The sequence below is a fragment of the Schistocerca americana genome, chromosome 1 (assembly GCF_021461395.2).
Source record: "Schistocerca americana isolate TAMUIC-IGC-003095 chromosome 1, iqSchAmer2.1, whole genome shotgun sequence".
Lineage (NCBI taxonomy): Eukaryota > Metazoa > Arthropoda > Insecta > Orthoptera > Acrididae > Schistocerca > Schistocerca americana.
Window position 1 is genome coordinate 861,540,238 of NC_060119.1, and position 24,900 is coordinate 861,565,137.

At 45.4% G+C, this 24,900-nt stretch overlaps 1 protein-coding gene across 1 annotated transcript in view; it reads left to right on the forward strand.

Annotated features, from left to right (window-relative positions):
* The window catches only part of LOC124613751 (E3 ubiquitin-protein ligase TRIM37-like), a 297,453-nt gene that overhangs the window by 18,458 nt on the left and 254,095 nt on the right, over window positions 1–24,900 (forward strand). The gene's annotated exons all lie outside the window — the stretch shown is intronic.

Here is a 24,900-nt window from a genome sequence, read left to right on the forward strand (position 1 = left end):
TACATAAAGCAAGCTATTTTCACTAATGGATCAAAATGGTGTTTCAGTTACATACTATCATGCAGTAATATATGTCTGCAGCATAACTAAATTGATGAGAGTGTAGTTCCATCAACTGGTGGGTGTTTGCCAGGAGTGATGCAAGCCTCCAGAGACACAAAGCTGCAACTAAAACAGTTGCAACAGCAGTGCGGTGATGCCCCAGACAGGGTGACCTCTACCTTCCCTACAGCACCTCATTTGATGACAGCCTTAATGCTTTGAGCATTCCCAATAGAGTAAGTTATGCCTGAGTGTGGAGGGCTCAAGCAATTATGAGCGAGCAAAACACCCTATTTGCATCCCTCTAGTTGTTTACCTCATGTTTCAGTACGACAGTTATTGCACAAGTGTAGTACAGTGTTGTTACACATACAGTCAAAACAGTACGGGTCACTGTAGTGCCACAGATCTTCACACACGCAGAGTATGGGGACATGATCTTTGTCTACAGGTTTTGTCATAGGATTTCCAGAGTCACTGTTCGGGAATACAAATGATGATTTCCTAATCATGGAGTTCCTGATAGCAGGGTCTGTAGCAGTAAGTTTGACTGTCAGCATAAGTGTGGTACGCTTCCCAGCGTACATGTTGTGTTTGAACATCCCGTCCAACAAGATCTTAGTGAAACTGAAATCATTCTTGAAATGATACAATGCAGCCCTAGAATTATTGCACCACTTGGTATTGCACAAATGTGATTTATCTGCTCAAGAACTGAGCAGGGTCTGCATTCATATCAGCAGCAGTGTGCTGACATTGACATGTAGGAGATGGTGCCAAATGAAAGGAAGTCTGTCAGTAGCTCACTGCCAGTGAATGCTGTATTCCATGATTCAGTTCACTGATACATCATCATTTCCTCCTTTATGGGTTCTGGGCTAGAATAGACCTGCAATATTTCTGCCTGTCATAAGAGGCAACTAAAAGAAGTCTCCTGCTTTTCTATCTAATCATTTATGATCCCCTTTTAGGGTTTGGCCTCCACCTTTCAGTGTTATACAGAAGTGCTGGTTATTTGGGGAAGGATACCCTACATGTTGCACCATGTATCCATTGTGTGCTGAGACCTTCTGCACCTATTATTGTAATGTAACTGGAATTTGTAATTACATCTGTAATTCAGCTTTTTGGGCAAGGACATCTTTTGGGGTGCATGCTTTGCATCCATTGTGAGCTGTCATTTCCAGCATTCAAGATAATAATGGATCGTTTTGGCAGCCAATATCCAGTGTGGTAGCCAGTCTTTCGCTGGGGGGGTTGTCATTTACACTCTTGGTTGTAGCACCCGGCAACAACAGGGATCGCACTGCTGGTGCCTGAGCTGTAAACTCCCCATGTAATCCAAGGAGTTGATACCCTCTTCTTGGGGTATCAGGACTCTCAGCAATGGCCATTGCACCGTGTGGTCATTGCTGTGGCTGGGTGGAGCCCGTGGGGAGAGCCCCTGATTGGAGTAAGTGGCATCGGGGCAGATGACCTGCAATGAAGCAGATGAAATTGGTGATGCTGGTGGTTGAGTGGCCCCAGCAATCTCTGAGAGAGATAAAGTGCAATATAATGTTGAGAGACATGACTCCAAATCATTCCCTTCTCAGGCTACACCTTTGGAGGAACAAAGGGCTGAAGATCAAGGAGAGCCACATTCTCCCCAATACTTAGTTGGTGCCAGGTTTGATTTGGAATCCTTTGACAACAAAACATCTGTTTCTTGTCGAGAACTTAGAGAACAACTTTGGGGAAGGGTGGGAATGTCCATATTGTGGAACGGGTCAGTGTTGATAAAAACAGCATTACCTGCCCAGTTGTGTGCTTTGCTCACCTATGCCAAGCTGGATGATGCCCATGTTTTCGCCCCCCCCCCCCCTCCCCCCATAAGAGCTTAAATTGGTCCAGGGGATTATATTCTGTCAAGATCTTCTCTAGCAGTCAGGTGACGAGTTGCACACCAACCTACAGCAAAGAGGTGTACACTTCATCAGGCGTGTGGATGGGGAGTGTAAGGACAACAGGGTTGCTTCCAGTGCCATCTTGATGGTCTGTCGGAGTGACGATAAGGCGGAGTGACGATAAGGCGGAGTGACGATAAGGCGGAGTGACGATAAGGCGGAGTGACGATAAGGCGGAGTGACGATAAGGCGGAGTGACGATAAGGCGGAGTGACGATAAGGCGGAGTGACGATAAGCCCTACATTCCTCCCCATATGCGTGCTTCAAATGTTGGAAATTTGGGAACATATCCTCTGTATGTAACGCCAGCCCCACATGTTGCAAATGCAGACATCCGTCACACATGAATGTTCATTGTGCCCCTCCTCCCATTTGTGTCAACTGCGGAGAGCACCATTCCCCCTGTTCACTGGACTGCACCATTTATCAGAAAGAGAGGATGAATATAATACTCAGGACAGACTGACCTACAGAGAGGCAAAAAGGAAATATGACTGTCTAAACTCTGTGCACTTGATATCATCCTATGCTGTAGTTAAGATATCGCCCTTTGCTGACGATAACCCCACCGGCTGTGACTTCTATAGTGAGCCTTCAGGGTCATAAGCTGTTGGTCGTAGGGCTTCACGATCATCATTCGTTCCTGAGGCAACAGTAACACACTCTTCAGAACCAACACAACAATAATGATCCCTTTAGCGGATCAAACAAATAACAACTAATTCCTATAATCAGAGTTCCCTTCGACTCTATATCTGTACAACTGTTCCATGTCGAAGTCAGCTGTTAGCAGCTGGAAGATAGCCTAACATGACGGAAGTGATGTCTCATAATCATTGCAGAAAAGAGAGTATGGTCGAGGTGGCTTACCGTTGTATTGGTCGATCTTCTCCGCACTCAGCAGAGTCGAGAACTGCCTGCTGAACGGCCGGGCGCCGGCTTGTCTAGCCCCGGTGGAAGGATATTTCTGGGACTATTTGCACGCACAATCGCCAAGAAATAGTTCGTTGATCATCGCGCCCCCTTCCTCTGCTGCTGGTTGCTGCCCTCTGATGGACATTGGCCGTACCTATGAGTTTGTTCTCAACTGTGGTACTTCCCAGTAAACACTCTTGCATCGCCCTGACTTCGCAGCGGAGTTGGCAACCCATGTTGCTGGTCTGTCTGCGGAGGTGCCGCTGCAGTAGGCATCTGTGATGACTGCAGCAGCTGAGGATTCCTCAGTATCACCTTCAATATATGCTGATGGTATTTGCATTCACTTTTGCCCCTCAAGTATTGGTGTTACTCAACCCTGACTGCCGGGAGCCATATGAAAGGCACAGTCATGGGTCGTCACACACATCTTTCAGTTTTCAGCTGCCAAGTTTGCATCATGCACTTCCATCATTGTCGTACTGTCCACTCACATCTTGAGCTTTACGTCGATGGCCAACTCTGTAACATAGTGGAGACTTATCACTTTTGAGGACTGGTCTTTGACACCTGGCTAATTTGGCTTCCCTATCTTCGTCAACTTAAGCAAAAGTGCTGGCAGCATTTTAACACTCATTGCTGCTCGAGTAATGCTAGTTGGGTTGCAGATTGCTCTACTCTTCTGCAGCTCTATAAAACTCTGAGACAGTCCTACCTTGATTATGGGGGACTGGCATATGGTTGAGCATTGCCCTCAGCATTGTGGATACTGGGCTCAATACACCACTATGCCATTATGGGATTCGACCTGTGAAAGGAGCTTACCAAACTAGCCCTGTGAACAGCCTACTTACTGAGGCTGGGGTCCCTCCATTGTGGATCAGGACCCAACAACTGTTTGTTAATTATGCCACACATGTTCTTAGTTCACCCGAGCATCCGAATTACTGCCTGCTCCTCCCAAACAGGGTAATCCATCTCCCACAGCGGTGGGCAGGTCAGGGATTGTGATAGCTGTCTGCGATCAGTCCCTTCTTGAGTTTTTTCCCTCTCTACCACCTTTCCTTCGGGTCCACTCATATGCAGTTCCGAGGTCCATACCTTGGCTTCAGCTTTGTCTGGATCTTATCACGAGTCCAAGAACTCAGTTCATCCTGAGGCCCTCCGCCACCAATTTTTCTCTGCTCTTGGCACAGTCCAGTGCTCAGAGATAGTCTACACTAATGGCTTGATGGTAGATGGTCACGCTGGCTTCACATATGCTCATGCTGGACATACTAAACAACGCTCCTTGTCGGATTGCTGCAGTGTTTTCACTGCAGAGTTGGTAGCTCTCTCGCGCACTTAAGCATATCCATTCCTGCACAGGTGAATCCCTTCTCATCTATAGTGACTCCTTAAGCAGCCTACAAGCTCTCGACCATTGCTATCCTCGCCATCCTTTGGTAATGCCTATCCAGGAGTCTGTTTATGCCCTCGAACAACATAGACGTTCAGTGGCCTGCATCTGGACCCCAGGTCATATCGGAATCCCGGGAAATGAACTCGCAGATAGGCTGGCAAAACAGGTCACCAGTAAATCCACTCTGGAGATCAGCGCACCAGAATCTGATCCCTGATCGGTATTACACTAAAGTTTTCAGGATTTGGAGTACCAAATGGTACACCCTAACTATGCCAAATAAATTATATGCTACAAAGGAGACAACAGATGTGTGGAGGTCATACATGTGAGCCACTCGCAGTGACTTCATTGTCCTTTGCCAGCTCCACATTGGCCATGCTTGGCTGACTCATGTTCATCTCCCCCATTATGAGGACCCACCTCAGTGTCCCTGCGGTTCTCAATTGACAGTAGTCCACATCCTGTTGAACTGTCCCAATCTAGCTGCCTGAGGTGGACTTGTAACCTTCCTGACGCACTACCTGTGGCGTTAGGTGACATTTCCTCAATGGCTGATCTAGTTTTAAGGTTTCTCCGTGAAGGGGGTTTTGCATCATTCTGCTTAAGGGTAGACACCTTAGAATCATCTTTCAGGCCCTCTCACCCTACATGCATTTAACTCTTTCTTGCTCCCTCTGGTGCTTTCTGTTCGACTTCGTCTTTGTCTTTTCACCATCTACGTCTCCCTCGTCTTACGTTTTTAGTACGGAGATTTTAGTGTGTTGTAGAGTGGCTGGCTCATCCCTTTTTATTCTTGCAATCAGACAGCCAAAGCCGTCTGCTATATTGTTTTAATGTTGTCCTCAGCTTCTTTCTATTATGTAATGTTTTCAGTTTTGGCTTGACTCTTTTATTTTCTACTTCAGTGAGGCTAACACAGTTTACACATTTTTTTGTTCCTGCCTCAGATTTCAGATGATGGGATTCTTTTGGCTCATGGTTTTAATCCAAGATCTGTGTGAGTATGGAAAAGGGGGCTGGTAACGTTGCAATTTAGTCCCTTTGAAATATGCTATCCCGGCTAAGACACAAGTTGAAATATGGTCACTACTTTTTTTTTATTTACTTAGATTTGGCATATTTCGTGACAGTACCTTTTCCGTTAAATGTTTACAAGGCGATATTGGTCTTGGCTTCAGTTGTCTAATGGAAGTATGATTCCACAATGCATCTTTGTCGGCTGCAGAAATGACCTGGTTCAATGTGTTTGCCTCATTTTTGGTGCTTCAAATACCATTTCTTCGAATGTAGTTTCTTCTTATAGTTTGTATAAAAAATAGTAACATAATTCAAAATTATTTATGACGGCGACCTGCACATTCTTCTTCCGTCAACACACACCAAGAGTTAACTGCCGACTAACTATAGTCAAAGACGACTCCAACGTCAAAGACATTTTACACAACACACAAGCTTCCACTTGTAATCAGTCTCTTTGCTATTCTTCGATACATTTACTAATAGTAATCAATATGCTTTAACTCTCAAAAATATAAGTAAATTAACATATAATAAGGCAAATTATAATAAAAATTCTGACAAAAAATATAAGAAAACATTTACAATTTGGTATCGATAAATCCGGTAAAAAAAAAACACATCACCCAGATCCATTACACCTTTAATCTGCAACCCGACAGGCCGACAACATTTACCAGCAATAGTATCAGTAACATATGCAACTCTCACATGTGGGCAGATGTAAATCTGCACACTACTGTGGAAACAAATTTTCAGCTATGTTTCTCAGTAAATGTGTGATGGGGTATTATCGATGACCGTCATTGGCCAAGTTGTTTTAGGTAGCCCTCTTAATGGATTATAGTGTCTTGATTGTCTTCAAAATGTGTTACCAGAATAGTTGATGGATATTCCTTTGGCAGCACGACATCTTGAGTACTCTTGGCATGATGGAGCTCTTTCACATTCCATACTGACACAGTACCTCACCAAAACATATCCTGGGTATTGGATTGGTCACCGTGGAGTCATTTCTTGGCCACTGAGGTCACCCGATCTTACTCCATTAGATTACTGTTTGTGATTTTAACTTAAGAGCAAAGTCTAAAAATGAAGATTGGACACAAGGGAGGAACTTTTCATTCATGTTCTACATGCAAGTACTTAAGTAAAGGACAGTATGAATGATCTTAGATAAGTAACACAGCAGTTGCTTACAAGAGATGCAGAATGCATTCCAGTTGACGGTGAACTTTTTGAAGACATTTTGTGAGGAACTGTACACAATTAAAGCAATACATTGATCACAATGTTTCATGCACTATCACCTACATTTGTTCTCTTCACCATTGTTTTCATTAGTTACCTCAGAAGCTGCTAAGAATGTTTTTTCTTCAGAATCGCTAAAACTACCACCCCGAAAATAATGTACCTCTCCTCCTGGCATACCTGTATTAATCAAATCGTCTGTTCCTGACCAGTTATGGGCATTTCTCACATGCAACAAACTGGTGATATCCTGCTCATAGTTAAACCTCATAAGGGCTTTAGCATGTTTGTAAGAGAGAATTTTTCATTATCATCTTACACTCCAAGGACAGAAAGAACAGCAGGGCAATTTAGAAAGATGAGGAGTTGCGTGTTACCATTTCCCTCATAGCCATCAATAGACTTGTGGAAGATTTTGGTCTGACAGTTACTTCTGCTCAGTATGTTGACAAATTTTGAATAGTTCTCAGTTTGTGGACTTAGCTAAGCGTCAACTTCAAGGAGCTGTACAGGGAGCCTCTTCTTGAGCACGCTTTAGCATGGCTTCCAATTTTGTGCTGCTAATGTGAGGGTCCCCCCCATGAACCATGGACCTTGCCGTTGGTGGGGAGGCTTGCGTGCCTCAGCGATACAGATAGCCGTACCGTAGGTGCAACCACAACGGAGGGGTATCTGTTGAGAGGCCAGACAAACGTGTGGTTCCTGAAGAGGGGCAGCAGCCTTTTCAGTAGTTGCAAGGGCAACAGTCTGGATGATTGACTGATCTGGCCTTGTAACAATAACCAAAACGGCCTTGCTGTGCTGGTACTGCGAACGGCTGAAAGCAAGGGGAAACTACAGCCGTAATTTTTCCCGAGGGCATGCAGCTTTACTGTATGATTACATGATGATGGCGTCCTCTTGGGTAAAATATTCCGGAGGTAAAATAGTCCCCCATTCGGATCTCCGGGCGGGGACTACTCAAGAGGATGTCGTTATCAGGAGAAAGAAAACTGGCGTTCTACGGATCGGAGCGTGGAATGTCAGATCCCTTAATCGGGCAGGTAGGTTAGAAAATTTAAAAAGGGAAATGGATAGGTTGAAGTTAGATATAGTGGGAATTAGTGAAGTTCGGTGGCAGGAGGAACAAGACTTCTGGTCAGGTGACTACAGGGTTATAAACACAAAATCAAATAGGGGTAATGCAGGAGTAGGTTTAATAATGAATAGGAAAATAGGAATGCGGGTAAGCTACTACAAACAGCATAGTGAACGCATTATTGTGGCCAAGATAGATACGAAGCCCACGCCTACTACAGTAGTACAAGTTTATATGCCAACTAGCTCTGCAGATGACGAAGAAATTGAAGAAATGTATGATGAAATAAAAGAAATTATTCAGGTAGTGAAGGGAGACGAAAATTTAATAGTCATGGGTGACTGGAATTCGAGTGTAGGAAAAGGGAGAGAAGGAAACATAGTAGGTGAATATGGATTGGGGGACAGAAATGAAAGAGGAAGCCGCCTGGTCGAATTTTGCACAGAGCACAACATAATCATAACTAACACTTGGTTTAAGAATCATGAAAGAAGGTTGTATACATGGAAGAACCCTGGAGATACTAAAAGGTATCAGATAGATTATATAATGGTAAGACAGAGATTTAGGAACCAGGTTTTAAATTGTAAGACATTTCCAGGGGCAGATGTGGACTCTGACCACAATCTATTGGTTATGACCTGTAGATTAAAACTGAAGAAACTGCAAAAAGGTGGGAATTTAAGGAGATGGGACCTGCATAAACTAAAAGAACCAGAGGTTGTACAGAGATTCAGGGAGAGCATAAGGGAGCAATTGACAGGAATGGGGGAAATAAATACAGTAGAAGAAGAATGGGTAGCTTTGAGGGATGAAGTAGTGAAGGCAGCAGAGGATCAAGTAGGTAAAAAGACGAGGGCTAGTAGAAATCCTTGGGTAACAGAAGAAATATTGAATTTAATTGATGAAAGGAGAAAATATAAAAATGCAGTAAGTGAAACAGGCAAAAAGGAATACAAACGTCTCAAAAATGAGATCGACAGGAAGTGCAAAATGGCTAAGCAGGGATGGCTAGAGGACAAATGTAAGGATGTAGAGGCCTATCTCACTAGGGGTAAGATAGATACTGCCTACAGGAAAATTAAAGAGACCTTTGGAGATAAGAGAATGACTTGTATGAATATCAAGAGCTCAGATGGAAACCCAGTTCTAAGCAAAGAAGGGAAAGCAGAAAGGTGGAAGGAGTATATAGAGGGTCTATACAAGAGCGATGTACTTGAGGACAATATTATGGAAATGGAAGAGGATGTAGATGAAGATGAAATGGGAGATATGGTACTGCGTGAAGAGTTTGACAGAGCACTGAAAGACCTGAGTCGAAACAAGGCCCCCGGAGTAGACAATATTCCATTGGAACTACTGACGGCCATGGGAGAGCCAGTCCTGACAAAACTCTTCCATCTGGTGAGCAAGATGTATGAAACAGGCGAAATACCCTCAGACTTCAAGAAGAATATAATAATTCCAATCCCAAAGAAAGCAGGTGTTGACAGATGTGAAAATTACCGAACTATCAGCTTAATAAGTCACAGCTGCAAAATACTAACACGAATTCTTTACAGACGAATGGAAAAACTAGTAGAAGCCAACCTCGGGGAAGATCAGTTTGGATTCCGTAGAAACACTGGAACACGTGAGGCAATACTGACCTTACGACTTATCTTAGAAGAAAGATTAAGGAAAGGCAAACCTACGTTTCTAGCATTTGTGGACTTAGAGAAAGCTTTTGACAATGTTGACTGGAATACTCTCTTTCAAATTTTAAAGGTGGCAGGGGTAAAATACAGGGAGCGAAAGGCTATTTACAATTTGTACAGAAACCAGATGGCAGTTATAAGAGTCGAGGGACATGAAAGGGAAGCAGTGGTTGGGAAGGGAGTAAGACAGGGTTGTAGCCTCTCCCCGATGTTGTTCAATCTGTATATTGAGCAAGCAGTAAAGGAAACAAAAGAAAAATTCGGAGTAGGTATTAAAATTCATGGAGAAGAAATAAAAACTTTGAGGTTCGCCGATGACATTGTAATTCTGTCAGAGACAGCAAAGGACTTGGAAGAGCAGTTGAATGGAATGGACAGTGTCTTGAAAGGAGGATATAAGATGAACATCAACAAAAGCAAAACAAGGATAATGGAATGTAGTCTAATTAAGTCGGGGGATGCTGAGGGAATTAGATTAGGAAATGAGGCACTTAAAGTAGTAAAGGAGTTTTGCTATTTGGGGAGCAAAATAACTGATGATGGTCGAAGTAGAGAGGATATAAAATGTAGGCTGGCAATGGCAAGGAAAGCGTTTCTGAAGAAGAGAAATTTGTTAACATCCAGTATTGATTTAAGTGTCAGGAAGTCATTTCTGAAAGTATTCGTATGGAGTGTAGCCATGTATGGAAGTGAAACATGGACGATAACTAGTTTGGACAAGAAGAGAATAGAAGCTTTCGAAATGTGGTGCTACAGAAGAATGCTGAAGATTAGATGGGTAGATCACATAACTAATGAGGAAGTATTGAATAGGATTGGGGAGAAGAGAAGTTTGTGGCACAACCTGACCAGAAGAAGGGATCGGTTGGTAGGACATGTTCTGAGGCATCAAGGGATCACCAATTTAGTATTGGAGGGCAGCGTGGAGGGTAAAAATCGTAGAGGGAGACCAAGAGATGAATACACTAAGCAGATTCAGAAGGATGTAGGTTGCAGTAGGTACTGGGAGATGAAAAAGCTTGCACAGGATAGAGTAGCATGGAGAGCTGCATCAAACCAGTCTCAGGACTGAAGACCACAACAACAACAATGACATACCTAGGAGACTTGTTTGACAAAAATGGAATTGATAAAATAACACACAAACTGTGGATATGTACATGTAAAAAAACTCACTAGACATTCTGTTTTCTGAAGAAGAGTTCTCGGAGAAACTTGCAGATTAATTTGAAAAGCTTTTTCTCCATTCCTTCATTGCAACCCAATAACCTGAATTTCCATAGCATCTGAAATGGATACTTTGCAACAATGGATACATTCTGATACATGATTTTGAATGGAATTATGCATTTCTTCTATATGATGAGGTCGGGGGGTTTCACCAGATCAATGGATAGACTACCATTCATCCATTTATTGTTTATTATAGACACCCAGAAACCTTAAACATGACCCTGCGAGTTTTCATTTTTTACAATGCCATTTGGTTAACTTCGTGATGTACCTTTCCATAGATCACACAAGTACACCTATTACTTCTCAGATGGTGCTGCAACCCAGTATAAAAACTGCAAGAATTGACAACCATATGTTTTCATCAGAGAGATTTCAGTGTCTGTGCAGAGTGGCATTTCTTTTGTCACATCACGTGGCGAAGGACCACGTGATGGTTTCGTTGGTATGATCAAGAGACTTTCTGCCTGTGTCAGTCTGCAGTGCACGTACTACTTCAGTTATTGACACCCAGACAGTTGTTTGAATGGTGTTCCAAGAACATCACAGTGTGTCACTTTATTATATAACCAACAGAAAGTGTGGTGATGGTGTTGAAGAAGAATCTCTCTTTCAAGAGTGATTTGCACAGATTCATACAATTGCAGGTAACCATAAGTTACACTGTGATATTCCCCCTGACCATAGCAATATCCAAATGAGTTTTCTCCATTTCGTTAGACAAATGAAATGATACACTTAACGTGGCCACAACAAGACTAATAGCTTGGTGGTTTCACAGCATTTGTTTTATGTACATAGGTTACTGGTGGCTTGAATGTATTTTGAGTGTTATTGAAGACACTAGTAGAGTTAAAATAGGTTTCCTACATCATCACAGCCCTTCACCTTCATTTGCATACCCTGAGAAACTGCCATCTGTTCACTGGACAGTTCGCCCTGGTAGCTTAGTGGTCAGCATGTCCGAGTGTTACGTGGAGGACTCAGGTTCGATTCCTGGTGATGCCAGGATTTTTTCCTTTACAGAAGAAGTAGAGCAGGGTGCACTCAGCCTCATGATGCCAATTAAGGAGCTGCTTGAGTGAAAAGTAGTGGCTACAAGGTCAAGAAAGCTGATAAGTCAGGAGAGCAGTGTACTGACCCCAAGCCCCTCTACACTGCATCCAGTAATTCTGTGGGCAGTCCCAGTTGGCTCATCAGGGCTAGAAAGTGGAGCTTCACTTTGTTCTGTGGACAAGAACATTTTTATAAAGGCTGACATAACAATAACAGGCTGTACGTGCATCCTTTCACTAAAAGATGCACATTGTTATATCTTGCTACCCAGTATTGAGGCATGGTATGTCTTGATAGCATGTTTGCCATTTTGTATGAATTTGAACCTGCTTTTCTTGCCTTCCACATGTGTGGTTTCATTAGTTACATCATGTTATGTATCATAAAATGTCAGAGGTCATAAAACTTACCTTGCATTTTATAAATGCTTGCTATTGACCTGTTCACATTGCTACCGTACTGTGCTTCCATGGTTACACTCTAGGAGGAGGGCCAGGCTCGATGGCTTGGGGTGAAACACTTTCTCCGCTTCCTGGTCTGCACTAGGACTGATGGGGACACATTCACAGTCACCAAGCAATTGTTTCTTGTGGAAAATATCGAAGTTCGGCATAGTGGAGTCTCTTGGACAGATGCGGTCGGATTCACTGTTGATAAAAACATCTTTCCACCCAATCTGCAGCCCTTCATGCTTGTGACCATCTTGGTGACATTGCGGTGTTCATTAGTCCTCAACACTTTTTGAGTATAGTTCAGGGAGTCATTTTTCATAGGGATCTCATCTTTCAAACTGATGAGGAACTCTGGCCCAATCATTTTGTTCAGTGTGTTCAGAAAGGTCATAAAGACAATCACACCGATACTGGTGCCTTTATTCTGCATTTGAGGGAGATACCCTCTCAGAGAAGATCGAGGTTGTGTGTTGTTGGTGTGACATAAAGTCGTAAACCCCGCCACCGACTTCACCCTGTGTCAATGACATGTAACTGTTACATCCTTTCTCCCTCCTCCCCACTCCTTACCCGAGCTCTAGTACCTTCCGCCGCCGAAGTCGAACACGCGGCAGAACAAATGGACGTGGTCAGCCCATAGATGTCTCCACCTCCATGGCGGCTATTTCGCGCAGCGGCTCTCGCGCAGTGAGGATGCCACCGCTAAGCCACGTGCAGGCAGTGGCCAATAGCCGCTCCCTCCGGTTTCGTATTTAGGGACCTGCTCTGCCCTAGTCCAGCCAGTCTGGTACTCACTCTGGATTTCGTTTCTATCTCGGCGGTACTGCATTGTGATCGTTGCTCCGTTGTTGACATTTGCCTGGCTCTGGTTCCGAGTGGATTTACATTTGGTGTTTGGTGTTGTGGTTTCCACAAGCCTCCGTTGTTTCTCTCTTCCTTGTTGTGTCGCTCATAGTCGGTCATGGTCGGTTGTTGTCAGTTGTTGTGGGTCTGTCGTCCTACTTGTCCTGTGTTTACCTGGTGGTGCGTGCTCCACCGCCGGCGGCTTCCCCGCCTGGTGGCTCTGATCCACAGCCCAAGGCATTCCCACTGTTGGTTGTGGTTACTACATTTGGCAACGAGGTAACCGGAACATACGAGTATGGAAGAGAAATTACTCGCTCTCTTAGAGCAACAGCAGCAGCTCATGCGACAGCAGCAGCAGCAGTAGCAGTTGGAGGTCTTACAGACCTCACTGCAGTTGCTCTCAGACAGGGTCAATAAGCGGGGTTCCCTCTAACCTCTTTCCCCAGGTGCCCCGTTTTCAGACACTTTCCAATGTCCGCCGTCGTTCCCACCGTTCAACGATGCAAAAGAGGATTGGGAAACATACCTGCATCATCTGAAGCAACATTTCACGGCCTTCCAGGTGTCGGATGACTGTCTGCAGCGGTCAACGACGCAAAAGAGGATTGGGAAACATACCTGCATCATCTGAAGCAACATTTCACGGCCTTTCAGGTGTCGGATGACTCTCTGCAGCGGTCGTTGTTCTTGTCTTGGGCCTCACCGGACACGTTATTCTTGCTCCGCAAGTTGGCACCGTTGGCCGACCCCGTCGCTCTCTCCTTTCACGAGATCTGTGTGTTGCTAACTAACTATTATTCCCAGCGATACCACGTGGTTGCATCTTGCTTGGAATTCCATCAACACCACAAGCAGGTGGGTCAGTCCTACCATTCCTGGGTGACGGATTTGCAAGGCCTCAGCCGCAAATGCAACTTCACGTGCACCAATCAGCAGTGCAAGACGTCATATGCAGATTCGTTAATTCGGGATGTGGTCGTGCAACTGGCGCCCGATCCAGAGGTCCGCACTGCGGCGTTAAAGTTGGACAACATGGAAGACACTGCGTATTACCTATTCGTTCGAAATTGCTCAAGCGGCGAACGAACATCTCATGGTGCAGCCCCAGGTGGCAGCGGTCGAGTCCACTCCCCGTTCCACTCCTTCTCACCATCGATGGGGCGCAGTCTCCAGAGGGCACCGCCGTCGAGATTCCTCGCTGTCTGACGTCTCTATGGCGTCCAAACTGCCGGTCACCCCTCGACATCGGCTGCGTGGCCCCTGCCTGTCGTGCCCCCAGTGCTTCTCGGTTCACACTCGAGCTGACTGTCCCTATCACTGGAAGACCTGTTCGCTCTGTGAGAAAGAGGGTCACCTTCCATCTGTGTGTCGTAGCCGCTCGACCTGCCCCCATCCTGCCCCTGCGGGCCAACAGGAGGCCGTCCATGCTTTACACGCAGTTGCCGCTTGGACCGACCCATTGGCTCAAAAGTTATTCCTCACCCTACGCATCTTTAATGAGGACATCCGTTTCCAGGTCGATACGGGGGCCACAGTTTCTTTGGTCAATCTGACGGTGTATGCACGTCTCGGGTCTCCAGAATTGTCCCCACCCTCTCGGAGGTTGGTCGCCTACGGCGACGGTTCCATCCCTCTCCGTGGGCAGTTTTCTGTCATGGCCATCTTCAAAAACATTCCCCGGCCTCTTACCGTATTTGTGGTGGACCACCCGTCGGCTTCAGACATTTTTGGACTAGATGCGTTAACATGGTTTGGCTTTTGCATTCAGGACGAAGTGCAGTTCGTTTCAACTACGGTTCCATTTCAGGACCTAGACGATCTGTGCGCGTCTTTTTCCTCCCTGTTTTCGGCAGACCTGGATTGCGCTTCTGATTTCCAGGCACACATCACTTTACTGCCAAACGCACGGCCTCGCTTTTGTCGGGCTCAGCCTATCCCGGTAGCTTTGCATGCAGCCGTCAAGCAGGAACTCGATCGACTCCGGGCTGCAGGGGCTATTGAGCCAATACAATCGAGTGCCTGGGCAACGCCCTTAGTGGTCATCAAGAAACCCAATGGATCGCTTCGTCTTTGTGGCGATTTTGGGGCTACGGTCAACACTCAGTCTTTTGTCGAAACTTATTCACCCCGGTACCTTGTATGTATGAGAGTTGATGTGGAATATTTCTTGTCAATGAAACTTTAGTCTTTTGTGGAGCATTTAGAGGACAAGTTTGGGGAGGTTGAGGTCAGTCAGGGTTGGTCTTGATCAAAACAGCATCCTCTGCCCAGTCATGGGCACTACTTGCCTGTGACAAGCTGGTGGATGTTGCTGTTTCCATCACTTCCCATAAGAGCTTAAATATGGTCCAGGGTGTCATATTTCACAGGGGGCTTCTTTTGCAGTCTGACGATGAGCTGCGTGCCAGTTAAGAGCGGCGAGGTGTTCATTTCGTCCAGCGCATCCACTGGGGTCAGAGGGATAATAAGCTTGCCACTAGTGCCTTCATCTTGGCCTTCTCGGGTGACACATTACCTGAGAAGGTCAAGGTGATGGTCTGCTGCTGTGGTGTGAAGCCTTGTATCCCTCCACTGATGCGGTGATTTAAGTGCTGGAAGTTCAGCCATATGTCTTCCTGCTGTACTTCCAGTGTCACCTGTTGGGATTGTGGACTTCATTCACATCCCAATACTCCCTGCACAACCTCCTTCAGGAGCAATATCCCCCAACCATCAGGGGCGTCAGTCCCCACGTCTCAGCCGGAGAAGCACAAGTCTTCATCGGCTCCTCTCGCCAGGAAGGGATCCCTTCCCAGGTTCCTACCAGTGGCAAAGCTGACACCCACCAGTGGCTGAAGCAACCACAGGTAGTTGGTCGTAAGGCTTCATGGTCCTCCTCAGTCCCTGAGACTGAATCGATTATACCCTCACAGCCGGACAAACCTAAGGAGCAGCGAGGGAAACCTTAAAGAAAAAGACCCCCAAGAACCAAGGCACTGTGGTGGCACTCACACCACCACTACCTACAAGCTCTGTGTCTGAGAATGACGTGGAGATTCTGGCATCTGCTGAGGACATAGATCTCATTGGGCCCTTAGACGACACAATGAATGTCGATCGTACAGGTACTCATCCGGTGGCAGCAGGTGACCCTGAGGTGTAGACTGCCTCATTGAGTGCTTCATGCCTTCCCAGTCTCATGATCATGTAATTCTGCAGTGGAATTGAGGCGGTTTTTCCCACCACCTGGCTGAGTTGCCGGCAGCTGTTAAGCTTTACACCTGCATTCTGCATTGCTCTCCAGGAAACCTGGTTCCCGGCAATGTGGGCCCCTGCCGTTGGCAGCTACAGGGGATATTACAAGAACCATAGCGAATATAATAGTGTCAGGTGGAGTTTGCTTTTTTGTCCTGAACTCGGTATGTAGTGAACCTGTGCCCCTTCAAACTACTCTCGAAGCTGTGGCTGTCAGTATACGGACGACGCAGGAAATAACTGTTTGAAATGTGTACCTCCCTCCAGATGGTGCAGTACCCCTGTACGTATTGGCTGCACTAATTGATCAACTCCCTAAACCTTTCCCACTTTTGGGAGATTTTAGCGCGCATAACCTTTTGTGGGGAGGCGCTATGCTTACTGGCCAAGGTAGGGAGGTCGAAAATTTACTGTCACAACTCGACCTCTGCCTCTTAAACACAGGTACCCCCTACACATTTCATTGTGGCACATCACACATATTTGGTCATTGATCTCTCAGTTTGACCTCTGCCTCTTAAATACTGGGGCCGCCACATATTTCACTGTGACTCATGGTAGTTACTCAGCCATATATTTATCAATATGCAGCCCAGGACTTCTTCCATCTATCCACTGGATAGCACATGACGACCTGTGTGGTAAGTGACCATTTCCCCATTATCCTGTCACTACCCCGGCATCATGCCCACAGACGCCTACCCATATAGGCTTTAAACAAGGCAGACTGGGAAGCCTTCACCTCTGCTGTCACCGCTGAATCTCCCCCACATGGTGCCATTGATGCTGTCATTGAGCAGGTCACTACAACAATTGTTTCTGCGGCGGAAAACGCGATCCCTCATTCAACAGGGTACTCCTGGTGAAAGACTGTCCCTTGGTGGTCAGCGGATGTCGCTGGGGCAATTAAAGAGCATCGACGAGTTCTACAGTGACATTAGCAGCACCCTTCTCTAGAGCACCTAATAGCCTTTAAGCGGCTCCGTGCCCACCCTTGCCAGCTTATAAAAAGACTGAAACGGGAGTGTTAGGAGAGGTATGTGTCGACCAATGGGTGCCATACGTCTTCTGGACAAAGATCAGATGTCTTTTTCTGTACCAGACCCCAGCGTCGGAGAACTACCCCCCAGACTTTCGCACCCTCAAACGGTGGATGGAAGGGAAAGTACTCTTGTTCACTTCATGCACAGTGAACCCTATAACGCCTCAAGTACAGAGAGAGCTTCTCAGTGCCATTGCATATTGCCCCGATACAGCTCCTGGGCCAGATCGGGTCCACAGTCAGATGATTAAACATCTCTTGTCTGACTACAAGTGACAGCTCCTTGTCATCTTCAACTGGATCTGGTGCAATGGCATCTTCCCATCGCAATGGCAGGAGAGCACAATCATTCCGGTGCGCAAACCTGGTCAAAAACCGCTTGATGTGGATAGCTACTGGCCCATCGGCCTCACGAATTTTCTTTGCAAGCTGCTGGAACATATGGTGTGTCGGCGATGTGGATGGGTTCTGGAGTCATGTGGCCTACTGGCTCCACGTCAGGGTAGCTTCCGCCAGGGTCATGCTACCACTGATAATCTTGTGTCCCTTGAGTCTGCCATACAAACATCCTTTTCCAGATGCCAACATCTGGTTGCTGTCTTTTTTGACTTTCCTAAAGCATACGACATGACCTGGCGACAGCATATCCTTGCCACATTACATGAGTGGGGTATACAGGGTCCACTCCAAATTTTTACCCAAAACTTCCTGTTGCTCCGTACTTTCCATGTCTAAGTCGGTGCCTCCCATAGTTACCCCCATATTCCAGGAGAATGGCGTTCCGCAGGGCTCCGTATTGAGTGTCTCTCTATTTTTAGTGAAGGGACCAATGACCTTTGTAGTCGGTCCCATCAACCCCCACAAACCAACCATCTATCTATTTTTAGTAGCTATTAACAGTCCACCAGCAGCTGTAGGGCTGTCAGTCTCACCTTCTCTCTATGTGGTGAATTCTGCATTTCGTACTGCTCCTCCAATACTGGTGTTGCTGAGCGACGTCTACAGGTAGCAATTCACAAGGCGCAGTCATGGCCTCTAGCCCACGGCTTCCAGTTTTCAGCCGCGAAGTCGTGTGTTGTGCATTTCTGTCAGCATTGCACTGTTCATCCAGAACCAGAACTTTAGCTTCATGATGATCCACTCACTGTAGTGGAGACATACTGATTCTTAAGACTGGTTTTCGACACCCGATTGACTTGCCTACCTCATCTTTGTTGGCTTAAGCGGAAGTGCTGGCAGCATCTCAATGCCCTCTGCTTCCTGAGCAACACCAACTGGGGTGCAGATCGCTCTATGCATATGCAGATCAACAGAGCCCTTGTTCAATTCCGCCTTGAGTGTGGAAGTCTGGCTTACAGTTTGGCGGCGCCCTCAGTGTTGCGTTTACTCGACTACAGTGCACCACTGTGGCGTTCACCTAGCGATGAGAGCTTTTAGACCAAGTCCAATGACCAGTGTCCTGGTGGAGGCCGGAGTCCCTCCCTCCATTGAAGTTTAGGCGTGCACTCCTGCTCGCCAGTTACGTTGCACACATTCATAGTTCTCTTGCGCATCTGAGCTAGCTACCGTCTCCTTTTCCCAACCATGGCGGTTCATCTCCCGCACCGATGGCCCAGGTCAGGGCTTACGATTATGGTTCATGTCCAGTCCCTTCTGTCTGAACTGGAGTCATTCCCATTACCACCTCTTCTTGAGACCCATTCACGTTCACCTCCATGGTGTACACCTAGGCTGCAAGTTGTTCTGGACCTTTAGCATGCCCCGAAGGACTCCGTTAACCCGGCGGCTCTTTGCTATCACTTCCTCTTGATTCTCAACATGTACTGGGGCCATGAAGTGGTTTACACGAATGACTTGACGGCTGATGGTCATGTGGGCTTTGCGTATGTTCATGGAGGACATATTGAACAGCATTCCTAGCCAGATGGCTGCAGTGTTTTCACTGCAGAGATGGCGGCCATATCTCGTGCTCTTGAGCACATCCGCTCATGCCCTGGTGAGTCATTTCTCCTGTGTACTGACTCCTTGAGCAGCCTACAAGCTGTCAACCAGTGCTACCCTTACCATCCTTTGGTAGCATGCATTCTGGAGTCCAACTATGCCCTGGAACGATCCCGTCGAGCAGTGGTGTTTGTGTGGATCCCAGGACACGTTGGACTCCCAGGCAACTAACTTTCCGACAGGCTGGCCAAACAGGCTAGACAGAAACTGCTTCTGGAGATGGGCATCTCTGAAACTGACCTGTGTTCTGCCTTATGCCACAGGGTTTTTTGGCTTTGGGAGACAGAATGGCATAACAATACACACAACAAACTGTGTGTCATTAAAGAGATTACAAATGTGTGGAAGTCTTTCGTGCGGTCCTCTTGCGGGAAACCAGTTGTCCTCTGCCACCTCCACATTGGCCATGTGTGGCTAAAGCATGGTTACCTCCTCCATCATGAGGAACCTCCTCGATGTTGCTGTGGCTCACAAATGACGGTCGTCCACCTCTTGCTGGGCTGCCCACTTTTAGCCTCTCTGTGGTTAATTTTCCCAGCACCCTACCTTTGCTGTTGGGCAACAATGCCTCAACAGCAGCTTTAGTTTTATGTTTTCTTCATGAGAGTGGGTTTTATCATTTGATCTAAGTTTTAGCGCATGTCCTTTTTCCCACTGTGTCCTCCACCTTAGTGCTTTTAGGGTGGAGGTTTTAGTGTGTTGCAGAGTGGCTGGCTTCTCCTTTCTGTTCTCATGGTCAGTCACCCACGGTAATCTGCTCTCTTGTTTTGATCTCTTCTACATGTTTTTTGCGCCTCTCTGATTTTCTTGTCCAATTTTGTCCACTTTAGTATTTGTTGCCTTTCTGTCATTCTTATGGTTTCCTCCTCTTTTCCAGCTGTGTCTTGTATATCTCGATTATTTTACTCCCACCCTTGTGGAATTATTTTAATTGGAACAAGGGACTGATGACATAGCAGTTTGGTCCCCCCCCCCCCCCTCCCCCGCCCCTCTTTTAAACCAACCAACCAACAAACTGCTTAGTGCTGTCACGTTTTACTTACCCCCATGACCAGGACTTTAGAGGCTCCTTACTGATTTTTGATTGTCAGTTTTATCCCACCGGATGTTTTGGGTTGGAGTTGGTGCTACACTTAGCTCTCCACAGATCCAAATGGATGGCATCCTGCTGGACTCATGCTGAATGTCATGCTCGTCATCACCATCAGCGTGCAAGAGGTTCACTGGTCACCTCCACAATGTATGTCTAAGACTTTTGCATTTGGCACAGTTCCCACTTTAGCCTTGGTTGAACACCATCCAACTAGCCCCTGCTTGGGTGTTGTCCCATGGTTTCCAGTTCTCCCCTGAAAAAATGTGGGACACGTGTATCTGTTGTCACTCCGCAGTACGTCCTGACCCAGAACTCTACTTGGGTACCCAGTGCTTGAACATTCTTGCATAGTCTTGATATTTTGAGACTGATCTTTGACAAAAGCTGACTTGACTGCCCTATATTTGTCCTCTAAAAGCTAGCTACATGTGGAAGTTTAACACTCTGTGCTTCCTTGCGCATACCTCTTGGGGTGTGGATTATGCTACTTTTCTCTGTACCTATCAGGTTCTGGTCCAGAGCTGCTCGTACTGTGGTTGCCAGATTTATGACTGCTGCACCTTCAGCTTTGCAATTGTTAGACCCTGCCCATCATTGTAAAGTTCGTTTGGCCACTGGCACCTTCTGGACTAGTCTCATAGACTGTTTCCTTACTGAAATCGTGAATATTTCGTCCCTCTTTAGTTCTGACAGTACCAATTCTCGGTCTCGTATGTAAACACCTTTCAAAAATTTCTTGAGCTTCCAACACATGCTGTTCTTTTTGCATACGAGGGCATGGAGCTGCTGACACCCTTCCTCAGGTGGGATTACCAGGTGGAATCCACCTCACAGCCCTCTGCTAGGAGCTGTGTCACCTCCTTATAATGTACTGTCCATATTTTACTGCACACCCCCTCTAGGTTGGCACCCAGGCCCCAGATTAGAACTGATCTATTACAAGACCTTTCTGTAATTTGTACCTTTCAGTTTTTCAGTAGTGTTACTGTGCTGCCACCTTTTGCAGTAATGGCTCTAAAACCATGAATGAGACTGGATATACTTTTCATCTCCTGCTTGTCAGGAACATCATTCATTGCCGGGAATAAATTGTGTTTTCACTGCAGAGCTCATAGCTGGTAATGGAGCCCTGAGTAGTCCTCAGGCCTTTGATCGATGTTACTGTTGTCACTCTGAGGTCTCTGTTATTTGTGACCTTCTCATTGGACATGGTCATACCGCCTGCTTAGTTGTTTTTCTCTGCGTCCCAAGTCTAGTTGGGATCCCACGGCATGAACTGACTGACCATTTGGATGGAGAAATGATCACTTGTCCCCATTCACATTGATGATCCGAGGTGCAGGTTTGTGCATGCTAAGTGTGGTCTTCAGATTTCTTTGACTTTTATGTTGGTGGACAGCTCACAGACAATTGAACTGCTTTTCCATTTTCTATGTGACAGTGGGGTTTATTCTCATCTCCCATGGCATGCTGTGGCTGGGGGACCCTCAACCTTGCCTCTCTTGCCTGTTCCCTCTGCTATTTCCCTTTTCCTGTGTTTTAATTGCTTGAGATGAAGTTTGCCTCATTTTCTGCCATGCCCTGTTCTTCTTTTTATAGGTAGCATTCTGTTGAGTAGTGGGTGCTCTCCCTCTCTTTAACATTTCGCCTCTTATGGATTGAGGGCAAGACAGCAATAGGAAGGCCTCCTCACTCTGCATGCAGAGCCATTGGGATCCGCACCAGCTATGTTAACTATTTCTCCCACCCTGTTTTATTAATGATTGTCCACTTGATGTCCATACATTTTTAGACTTTTCCCATTTACTGGTTTGGATATCTCAATGAGAAGACATTGCTTACTTTGTTGCTGTCTTTGCCCTATATCAGTTGGCAGGGTCGGATGGGGTTGGGGTCTCTCTTCCCATGGTTGGGCCCTGTGAGACCACTTGTCTGCTGTAACCTATGTACTGATATGATCCCTATCCTTTTACTTCTCCATAATTCGTTTTTCAGTTCTGGCATCAGTATTGCTTTCAATGCCTCACTTTTACCACTCTTACATCCTTTCCTTATCCGATCTTAGTCTAGTTGGGTGTCGTTACCTCTGGATGAACGAATCCTTGATTGAGGGACTGATAACCTCAGTGTTCAGCCCTTTAACCCCTCACCAACCAACCAACCAACTATCAAGTGTAAAGTCTATCATGTACAGAACTTGATAACTAATAAAAAAGCACTTGCAAGTGGTTTTTATTCAATTAAGCACAGCAGCTCTCAGGTTCAGTAAATCGTGTGTGAAAGCTGTACTCACTCTCTTGGATTCTTGTCAGAACATTAAGAAAAACTGTAGTTTAAGGTACCCTGAAAAAATTTAAAATCTATCATTGGTACCAGACAGTTGGCCCATCACGACAGCTGCAGTTTTTGAAATTTCCAAGAGACTGATGAACACAGCCAAAATTTGCAAAATTGGTTTGGTATTTTTGCTACACCAGGAAAAGGAAACGATCTGATCAAGGATCTGTCTTACACTGTCAAAAATTTTTTGTGTGTGTTTTTTGTAACTGACAGGGTAAAAGTACAAAAAATGAGATTTCTCATTCAGCAGGCTGTAATACAATAAATTTTACAACTTGTGAAAAGCAATGAAGCAATAAACAGGTGCTTTTCTTTTATTATAAAATTCTGCTTGAAAATATCTTAGATAAATTTTGACTTGTGTAGAGATATACTAGAACTAAAATACTGTGTCTTACAGGAAATTAAAAAAAAATTCAGTTTCTAACAAATGCTGAAAGAGCAGCACTAGAGGTGGCATTCCAAGATATAAGGATTCAAAATTCTTTAAATATCAATGATTATTTTTCTGGAACAAACTTTATCATTGATTAGCCCTCTCTCTTAAGAACCACCCACTCCTGGAAGTTACATTTTGCAAATCCCAAAAAGAAACCAATAGAAAGCACGTGCAAAAGCAGAGCTCTCTATGAAAATCAATTCAGCAAATAACTTCGTTTTTTTATGGTAAAATGTCTTGATGACTGAGTTCTTCTGGTATAGTAAATAGAACTTGTATTGCAGGTACTATCCAAAATTTTGATAATTTCGACATAAGGGGCTACTGAAGACGGTACTGCATATTAATTGCTGATAAATACAGCCCAGTTGGCAACTTTTAAATTTCCCAGCACCCTACCTTCGGTGCTGGGCGACAGTGCCTCAACAGCAGCTTTAGTTTTACGTTTTATTCATGAGGGTGGGTTTTATCATTTGATCCAAGCTTTAGCACACGTCCTTTGTTCCTCTGTGTCTTCCACCCTAGTGCTTTTAGGGCGGAGTCTCTCTGTGGTTTTCTTGCCCTTCTGACATTCTTGTGGTTTCCTACTTTCTTCCAGCTGTCTTTTGTATGTCTCGATTATTTTAATCAGAACGAGGGACCGATGATCTAAGAGTTTGGTCCCTCTCCCCCTCTTTTAAACTAATGAACCAACCAACCATTGACAAAGACCAAAAAATATTGACTGTGGGGAACATTTGTGTAGTTGCAAATCTTTGTATAGTGGTACGGGGGAGTGTCATGTACAACATACTAAAAATTCAGACCGGTGTGGCTGGGGCAAGGGGAGGAGGGGGTCATGGGGCATTGGGGGTGGGGGGGTGGGGGAGAGGTGGTGATCTGTTCTTCCCACAACTTGTGAAAGAGACTCCAGGCATTTGTAATGCAGACAGTGAAACAGACATTGTCAAATACATGTTCATTTAAAAAATGAAAATAAATACTCACTCAGTAAACTGTAAATAACTCCACTGTATAAACACAAGCTCAGTGAAGTTATTTTGTTGGGGCGGTGTGTTCGGTCTGTAAGCTGAAAAGTGAGCAGCACTTGTGGCGAGGGAAGTTGCATTTTCCCTCTGAACTACAGTTGCTGTATGGGACAACTAAGAAACCATTTCTCTCTAGCATTGTAGAACAGTGTGTAGAGGTTTATACATAATGTATTCATTAGCTTTTCTTGCATTTGTATTATTTGCAACTAACCTCTGGTGGTGTATTAACACACTTTGTGGAAAATAAACACCCCCGACCCCTCGTGGGAGTGTGTGCGCACTGAGTTGCAAATGATTCATGGTTGGTTGGTTGTTGAAGTTAAAACTCTACTTTTAATAATATGTGGTTTTTTTTCACCCCCTGCAGTGCAGAAACTGTTAGCCCGAGGGAAAAATGAATAGGACCGTTATTGTAGGAAATTTAATGTAATTTAATTGTCTACTGAGAAAGATTTTCACTAGAAACCACAATATTTGACTTAGTCCACGTAAACATAAGAAGACCTTTAAATGCCTGCCACCCCCATCCCCCCACCCCTCTCCTACCAGTCACGATTTTTATTATGGTGTTCATTACACTCCTCTCTATCACTACAAAAATTTGTGTCTACACAAATTTTCCCCATTGCTTTCCCTGGTTGACTGAACTGATAATGGAATTACTTAAAACATGTATAGGCAAATACTCAATGAATATGAATAGAATATGAGGCAGTAAAGTGGAGATGATTCCTAAAGTTGGACCATTTGACACAGAATGACCCAACTATAGGTTTGATTG